We start from the raw sequence: 9,526 nt of genomic DNA on the forward strand, positions 1-9,526 counted from the left end.
GGGGGGACTCCTCCATGGATGGGGCGGGGCTCTGGGATGGAGCTCCTGGAGGGTGGCGGGGTCCTCCGTGGTAGGGCAGGGGTGAGGCTCATGAGTGGGATGGAGTTCTTCCCGACAGGTGCGGGGCCCTTCCTGGGATGAAACTCCAGGGATGGGGCTGCTGGAGGGAGGCGGGGTCCTCTCTGGGGGCGGGGCTCCAGGGGTGGGGATTTAGCCTGCCATTACCTTCCTCCGAAGACCACATGGTTCCCTCCACCTGACCTCGTCCTGTAGAGCAGTATCTCCTGGCAGAACGAGCTGTGGAGAACCTGTGGGGGGCATCTTGTCCCCTTACCCCTCCCACTAAGGTCTGAGGCCCATCCTACAATGATTCAGGTGCCTGGAGGCCTGCGGCACTCCTCCCTCAGTCTGATACCTGCCAACGCTCTCAACCAGGAACCCTATCAGGGAGAGCCTTTGCCGTGCAGAACCGCAAGAACCACCTGGGCTTGGGTGAAGGAGATAGGGCCTGACGGCAGTAGGCTGAGAAAGGGCCTGGAAGACGAGGCCTGGCTCTGTCCTGGCTGCCCGGTGCTGGGCATCAGACACCCAGGCCCTCTTTCCAGTGGCGTTCTGCTGTCACCCAGGCCCCAGCAAGGTGCCACTCAGCCTGGTCTGCTGTGCCTTCTACTTTGCAGCTGACAGAAAGTCCTACGCCTGGCTCTCCCTCCTCCCTGTCTTCACATTCCCACTTGCACCCCATCGCATCCACAGAAAAGGAGCAAAACCTCCTGTTCCAGTCTTGCTGTTGCCTCCCTCTTGGCCCAGCACCTCTCTCCACCTCCCTCATTCACAGCCCCTTGTAAGGGGAAGGCAAGAAGGGAGCCACTGGCCTGTACTGCTGTCCAGGTCGTACTCAGCTCCATACCCTGCCTTGGAGGCTCACTTTGGGTTGGGTTGTTTGGGAGATTTGGAGTCGGGGCATGATGCCACACTGGTGCTACAGACAGAGGACCCAAAGACCCCAGAGGACTGGTCTCCTTCCCAGCCCCTCGTAGCCAGGACAGACCCCCAGGTCCTGCTGCTGTGGCTATGGTGCACCAGACCTACCTGCCACTGGCCACTGTTCTGGAGCCTCTGGTTGGCCGCTTGACTTGGCCCTTCTCACGTCTGACTCATCCATCCTGTCTGGGAATGAGCGAGACTGATGGACCTCTCAACCAATGCCTACAGGGACTTCCTGCCAGGTGCTGCCACGCCAAGACCTCTCCTCCTCAGCCTCTGCCACTGTGAAATGTTGCCCAGCCCCCTGTCCCCGAGGCCCTACCCTCCAGGCAGGGGGAAGAGACAGTTGGGGCGGGGGGTGGGGAGGACAAGCTGCATGGCTCGCTAGGGATACGACCTTCCTCTGCCTTGAATTTTGCATTTTTGGTTTTAATTTTATTTCCGATGCTGCTATATCCACCATACATAGGAACTAGACAAACAGATGTGTTATTGTGGTTTTCTTTTTCTTTCTATGAAAGAAATTATTTTAGTCATAGCTTGTGAGTTTCAAACTATGGGGAAAGTAAAAACAAAGAAACAAAAACGAAAAGAAGAAACAACCAAACAAACCTGTGGATTGTGCTGGATTTTTGGTGGTGGGTCAGCAAGGCATGGGGCCTGGATTGGTCGTGACCCTCTGGGAGGGGTCACGATGGGAGGTGAGGTGGGCATGCTTAGCTCAGAGACTCCTGGGGCCTCTGCAATGGCCTCTAGAGCCAGAATTCCAGGGGAAGGAAGAAGGATGGCCACTCCAAAGAAAGGAGGAAACAGCCAGTGGTCTTGAAGTCTGGGGCGGGGTAGACTAGAGACCAGGGCAAAAGACCCCAATGGAAGTGCAGAGGAAGGGAAAAGGAGGCCTGCCTGTTGCAGGGGATGTACAGTGCAGTGAGCAGGGGACCATGGCAGCCCCAGGGGGGAGACCCCACACAAGTCAGTGGTACAGCAGGACATCCACCAAGTCAGCTGAAAACCACTTCCCCAGACATCCACAACATGCTTCATTCAGTTCACATTTGAGCACCAGCTACGTGGCCATGCTCCCTGGGCTTGGGGACTTGGCCCCTGTGTGGGGTCCCCTTCTCAGTCCACCAGGGGGCATTCTAGGAGCCCAGTCTGGTTGGGAGGCCAGACATGTTCCCTCAATTTGAGGCTCACCAGCCTGAAGCCTGGAAATCAGGCAGCCGCTTCTCTCTGGGCCTGGCCTCCTTCTACCTCCTGCAAAGGCCACTTTAGAAGTCCAGCTCACGCAGCTGGAATCCAGTTGGGAGGTCATGAGGGACATCTCTCAGTGGCAGAGAGCTGCTGCATGAAGCCAAGAACTCCCAGGGGCTCCCTCCTGCCTCCGTCCATCGTCAGGCCAGAGGCCAGAGCTGACACAGGACCCCTGGCCTCCCCTCCACCACAGGGCATAGCTCAGGAGTGCAAGTCTTGGCAGGGCTCAGCAGTCTCTCAATGTATGGTTGGCCAAATCCTGGCATCATGCTCAGAACCTTGGGATGGGGATCTTTCCAAGGCAGACAGGGAGAGCCTCGAGGAAAAACGAGGCATCCTGTTGGCAGAAGCCTCACGTTGTCCCTCCATGGCTATTGCCTACATACATCCTCAATCCAGGGTATTTGGGGTATGCAGAGCTGGGTGGGCCTCTGAAAACTTAGGCTGAAGGAGTGGCTTTCTCAAGGCCACACCTTCATCTCTCCAAGCCAGGAGCAGAGTCCTTGCTTCTCTCTGTGTCCTTCCATGCCCCCCTCCCCACTACTACCACCACCTCTGAACCCTGCCCTGATATCCAGCCAGACCCACAAGGAGGGAGAAAGCTGAGGAGGCAGGGGTGGAGGGACAGGCTAGGACAGGTGGGGGCTGGGGGGAGATGATGCTGGAGCTGAGGGGGGGAGGCCTAGCCCCACCCTCTCGAAGGTCAGGCCGAGCATAGCCACCCTGAATGAGCCATATGCTGGAAGGGAGGGGGCTGGGGACAGACAGGAGCCTCGTAATTGGGAGGCCCGTGCCTGCTGAGAGCAGAGGGAGGGAAGCCCAATTCAGCTGACTCCGTGGCTAGACATCAGGGCCACATGGTGTCCTTGAGAGCAGGGAATGAAGGGCCACCCTCTGCCAACAGAGAGTCATGGCTGGCTGGGCAGGGGTCCTGGACAGGGCTGTGCAGACCCAGCGTGGGCAAGAATATCCACTCCACACAGAGCCCTGCGCTGGGAGAGAGCTGTGGTAGGGTATGGGGGGCTTCCTGGTGGATGGAGTGGGAACCCATCAAGGGAGGGAGGGAGGAGAGAAGGAAACATGGTGATGAGAAGGAAACATGGCTTCATCCCTCAAGACAGGACCCAGGGAACACCAACCTCACCACCTTACCGGCCACAGTGGTCTTTGCTGGAGGCTCCAAGCCACTGAAGACAGAGCCAGAAGAGGCCCAGTGAGGCTAAGGGACTAGAGACAGACGCAGGGCTCTGGACCCCCAAATCCCCTGCTTTCACACCCCAAATCACACATCAGCTTCCCCGGGCTGGCACACCAATGTCCTGCCCCAAGCCCATGGCCTTGTTGGCTCGGGGCTCACTGCTGCCCCCAACCAGGCCCATTTCAGGCCAGGTTACCCACTGTTCTGGGACTGTAGCTGACCACCAGCAATTCCCAAATGGGGCCCCAAGGGGTTGGCTGGGTCCAGACAGACTGCAGGCAGACATTCTATAAAGAGGGAGACAGTGATTAAGCGCACAGGACAGTGTCCGAGACCGGAGTGCAGGTGGCCAATCTCACCCACGGGTGTGAGTCACCAGCAGGGAGGACCCCCAAGCCCTCACAGCCCACCAGGCAATAGAGCCAGGTCAGACACTCCACACGGGGGTTAGGCCCTGGAGGTGGGGGGTGACAGGTGCCCCACTCGAGCTGCCTATGGGCCATATCCACAGTGCACAGACAGTACAAATGGTGCAGCACCTCTAAGTTAGGGTACGGGCAGGAGTTGCCCTAATTGGTACCTGCTGGGAACCAGGTGCCAGGGGCTCCTCAGATGAAAGGGTAGGGAAGACAGGTTGGGCAGGGGGTGGAGGCATAGCCACAAGGTCACAAGGGTGAGATGCCAAGAGAGGAAGCAGGGACAGAGCCGGGCCTCCTAAGGGAGCAGAGCCCAGATACCCAGAAACAAGAAAGGAGCTACCCTGGGAGTTGATGCAGAGGTAGGTTCTGCCTACCTGGTCTCAGCTCTCTACCAGGTGAGGCACCAGGCTCCCACTCCCCATCGCCACAGCTCCAGGGCAGAGAGAGGCAGAACCCCACCAGAAGAGGCCCATAGGTCCACAGGACAGGCCCCAGTAAATGGGTGAGGGGAGCTAGCAAGAGCCTGTGTGAATGAGGAGGCAAAACTCTCAACTCTCTGCTGGCCAGGAGCAAGCCCCACCCGGGGCCTCAGTTTCCCTCCAGTGCCAGAGGAAGTGGGATGAGGGGGCTCCCCAGGGCCTCTCTGCTCCTGCCTTTTGCTGACGTGGAATGTTCTAACCGGAGGCCCCTCTAGAGCCCAGCTGGCCCCCCTCACCTGCCAAGATCAGCATGTCCCCATGAACCCTGGTCCAGCCCCTCAGCCCCTGCCCTTTACCCTCAACTCAGAGGGAGGGCAGAACACAGGGCAGCCTGCCTGGGCCTCAGAAGCACCTCTCCAGGGAGTTTACAGCCCCTCCCGCCAGCCCTGAAGAAGGAGGAAATGGGCCTGGTGGGCCTGTTCACAGGTAGTTGAGATAGAAGAGGAATAACCATATTAAAGGCCCGGAGGTAGTAGGGCCTCACCCCACCAGGGCCCCCCTTGGCCCAGCCCCCTGCAAATCTCACACCCCCAGGGCACAGCTTTGAAGTCCTGGAGGGTGTGTGGCCAGCCCCCTCCTCCTGGGGCCCCCACAGGCCCTCCCCTCCCCCCTCCTCCCCATACTCCCACTTTCTGGGTCCTAGGACCTCAGTTTCCACACACTTCAAGAATGCTCTGAACCACCCCATACCCCCACCCCTATGCTGGGCCAGAACCTCCAGGGCTGGGACCCCCAGAGCAACAGGTGCAGGGCCAGCTCTGGATCACCAAGCCTGGTACAGAGGGCTGAGGACCCCTGGCCAGGTTCCCTGGTCCCACACAGTGATGGCCCTCACTGCCTACAGCAGAGCCTGGGCTGGATGGGCTTTAAGGTCCTGCTGGCCAGGCCTTTGCCCCTGTCCTGAGGGTCTGGTCTGGGGGACATGACACAGCCCATCCTGGGGTCTGGCCTGATGGCCTGGGGTTGCCCCAATTCCTCAGCTCTCCCCTTCAGGGGCCTACCCCGACTCCAGCCCCCTGTCCCTCCCCAAGCTGCTTGGCCCTCTTGCCTGTGACTCGTTTCCCTGTTAGAAACCTGTGTCCCTTCGTGAAACCCTCTGGTTGGGACACCCAAGGACAAGGCATCCTGGCAGTCAGCAGCTTCCTCTCCAGCAGCCCCTTGGCCTCCTGGCCTGAGCAGGAACAGGACACCTTACCCGCCCACACTGCCCTCCAGCCTCCAGCCTCAAGTCCAGCTTCAGTCTGGACTGAACAGACTGAAGCTGGACTTGAGGCTTGAAGTTGTCCCTGGGGACAACCTCCCAGGGTGATGTCCAAGGCTTGGAGGAACAAGACAGCGGCCCTGCAGGGGTGGGAGTGCTGGCAGCCCTTCTGTTCATAGGCACTGACAGGTAAACTGAGACCTACTGGATGAGGTCTCTCTCCCCAGTATGAGTTTATGAAGGCAAAACTACCACATTTTCTCCCTCCCTCTCCCACATAAAGTAGGGGGACGGGGAGTAGCTAACAGAGGGCACTCCCACCTGCCACACCCCTCACCCCCCCTTACCCCCTCACCTTGGCCCCAGAGATTTGGGTGATGGCCCCTTCGATATCTTCTGGGTCATCTGGGAGGGCTCCCAAGAGGAGGTGAGCATGTGGTACCATTTCTATGGCTCTGACATCCTCAGTCTGGGCCCCTTAGGCATCCTATACTACTGAGAAGTCCGTCCCTACAGATGCCAGGACCGGGGGCGGGGTGTGTGGTGCCCAGGGCACTAGGGAAGCCCTGGGGAGGGCCCCAGCCTGGGAGCCGCCACCGCCTGGCCTGGCAGCTGGGACAGGAGCTAGTCAGAAGGTGCTAATTGATGTTTAGATCCAGGCTGGCTCCTCAGTCACGTCTTTCTCTTTCTCTCTCCCTCTCTCTTTTTTTATTTGAGTCTCTGGAGCACACAGTAAACAGTCATTTGGCTCTCAGGGCCCTGCAAATTGGTGTTTATGGTATAAGGACCAAGAGTCATCCACCCAAACACGGCAGGCTGGGAGGGAGGCGCTGGGCTGGTAGGGATGGCACGCCCTCCTGCCCATGGAGGCCTGGCGCTGGGAGGGCCTTCCCTCCACTCTTAAAGGAGGAGGCAGGCCTGTTTCCAGCAACCCCTGATGCTTGCAGCCTGGCCTGAAGTGAGGAGCCAGCTAGTTCACCCACCAGCAGTGGGCCAGCACTGGCCAGAATCCTGCCAGCTGAGCACTTGTGTGGTTGGAGGTGGCCAACACTTGAGGCATTGCCATTAATCCAGGAGGGCTTCTAGGAGGAGGGTTCTGTGAAAGAGAGGACCCTCCAAGGGGAGCTCCAAAGGTTCGCCAGTGCCCTCAGATTCCCCAGGGCTCTGTGTCCAATCACAGCTCCTGTCCAAGCGCCTCTCAGGCTTCCATCTCCTTCAACTTTCTCCAAGTCCCTATGGCAGATGTCAGGACCCTCTACACACACACCCCCTCCCAACCCCAGAGGCCATCTGCAGAACTAAAGACAGGAATGTGGGGAGGCCCAGGCCTTAATGCAAGAGGTTGAATGGTGGAATTCCAAGACAGCAATGGGAAGGTCTTGGGAGAGAAGGGGGGCTTCCCAACCTGTCTGCCCCTTGCCTAAAAACCAGACTGCAGAGAGGCAGGCAGGCCCATGCAGAATCTCCAGCAGGGCTCAACAGCCCTCCCAGGCTCCTTAGCTCCCTCTGCTGCCTATAGGTTACAGGGGTTCATTTCACCTCAACTGGCTCGCCCAGCCTGTCAGCCTGCAACCTACAGAGAGGCAAAGCCGGGAGCCCTGGGGAAGGCTGTTTGATGTTTGGATTTTGGAAGGAGCCCCATAGATCACACGTGCTTCTTCCCTGAGTGTGCTTTTAGTTCCCAGGTCTGGGCCGGAGAACAGGAACCTCAGAAACAGAGGACATGGGTCGCACATCCCCAAGCCAGCCCCCTCCTCTTCTCAAGAAACTTCCACGGCTCCCCAGTGCCCATGAGTTGGAGTTAGAGTGCCTCAGCCTGCACCCATCACAAACTGGTTCCAATCTGAGCTAAAGGGGGACCTCTAATCCATGGATGGAGAAACTGACCTGGGCAAGACATGACTTGCCCAAGGGCACTCAGCACGTTAGTCAGGATAGAGTCTTAAGGAAAACTGAGACCTCATATCATACCTTCTGGTCCCACCTACAGTTCATTCTCACCTTCCTTCACCCTTGCCTCCATCCCTCCAGTCTCAAGCTTCCCCTGGCCTCTGCTGCAGCCTTCTCACCACCTCACTGCCATAACCTTTGTGGTTCCTGTATCACTGTCCCCTGGGGACATGGAAGGTCAGTGCCAGCCACACCTCAGGGGCCCATGCAAGGCAGAGGAGAAGCTGTGTATGTGTTGCATGTGGGGGTTGGTGGTGGGGGGATCTGATGCCAAGCTGGCCCAGCCCCAGGGCTACAGGCCTCTGCAGGGGCCCTGACCAGCTCCTAGGGCTCAGCTATCTCCCCAGCCCTAGACCCAGCTCCCAACAGATCCACCCTCCCCAGCTCCAGCCCTTGCACAGGCCAGTCTGAGTAAGCCAGATTATCAGAATGCCTGAGGGGAATGCCCCTTATCTGGGAGGAGATTTGGGAGTGGTTGGGACACCTGCAGTGGGCCACCCTTACAACATGTGGCGTCAGTATCAGCTGTCTCTGCAGCGATACCAGGGGGTCCTTGTGTGCCTGCCCACCATGGAGCCTCACCCCAGCTCCCATATCAGGGTCCCCAGGAGGTGGCCGTGAGGAAAGGTGTCCCAGGTCTCAGGTCACATTGCAAACAGGGAAACTGAGGCTGGGAAAGAGGCAGGCCTTGTCCCAGCCTCTCAGAGTCAACGGCACGTTGAGGACAGGCAGGATCCATACACTGGGTCACCCCTGCCCTGGAAGCCCACCGGGAAGGGGCTGCATCCAGCACAGGCAGCTCCAGCTGGGCAAGTGTCCAGGAAGGACAGGTGCTGCTTGGGACAGGATCAGGGTCAGTCTGAGGTCAGAAGTCAGCCTGGCAGCTCAGAGCTGGGTCTGGGTCTGCCCCTTGCCTGTCTCCTGAGGGCTGGTTTTCGTGGATGTCCCCCACGGTATGGGGGATGGGTGGCCTCACCCAGGCTCCTGGACACCCCTGCGGGTGCAGCAACAGCTCCCTGGTCCCCAACCCGTGCCTAAGCGCCTGAGCTCCAAGCCTCCCACCCATTGGACCACTGGGGAGCTGCCCTGCCACTTCCCAGTGACCCACAGCCCTGCCAGTGCTTGTTTGGCAACACCTCCTGGGGGGTGTGGAGGTTGGAGAGTTCTAACCTCTCAGATGGGGAGGATGGACACCCCAGCCCACAGCTGGTGTGAGGAAGCTGGTAGGGCTCCAACCCAGCACCCACGCACTCAGAATAGGAGGACAGTGTGGCCTCCTCCCCCAGACAGCTCAGCTCAGCTTGCCCCAGAGTAGCCGAGGATAACAGGTATGGTGGGGACTCAGGTGGGGGTAGTGCAGCTGCGGACACTGCAGGTGAGAAGGACACTGCAAGTGAGGAGGATGCAGGTGGGAAGGAGAGAGTACAGGTGGGGAGGATACAAATGGGGACCCTGCTGGTGTGGATGCTGCAGGTGGGGACAATACAAGGGAGCATACTACAGGTGGACTTGCACACAGCACAGGTGGGATACCTCAGGCTAGGACACACTCACAGGTGGTTCAGACCCGCTCTCTGCCTCTCCCTGTCACACGGCCTGCCCTATGGTGGACAAAAAGAGAGGAGCTTTGTTCCTGACCCCAGGTTTAGCCCCTCCCCTGGGCTGATCCTCGACTGTGAGCCAGTCGGGGCTGACCCACAGGGCCCAGCTCCTGCAACCCAGCCCAAGGCTGACATGACAAGTGGGACAGGCCACCATCCACTCTGATATGCTTCCTCAGCCAGCAGGTTCAGGAGCAGGTGCGACCACTTCCTATTTCCCCTACCACAGGGCCTGGGGTCCCTGAGCAGGCCCTTGGGTTGAGGGACATGAGGACACACCTGGGCCCTGGAATAGGACCAGAGGCCTCTCCAGGGCTCCCCCTGCAGCTCTCCAGCTGCAGCTCGAACCCAGCCTGGCCTGACACGCTGGCAGGCAGCAGCACCGGCCCAGCTGATACCCCAGCATGGCCAGCAGTCTCCAGCTCTGGGTCTGTCCCAGT

The sequence above is a fragment of the Balaenoptera musculus genome, chromosome 3, assembly GCF_009873245.2.
Source record: "Balaenoptera musculus isolate JJ_BM4_2016_0621 chromosome 3, mBalMus1.pri.v3, whole genome shotgun sequence".
Taxonomy (NCBI): domain Eukaryota; kingdom Metazoa; phylum Chordata; class Mammalia; order Artiodactyla; family Balaenopteridae; genus Balaenoptera; species Balaenoptera musculus.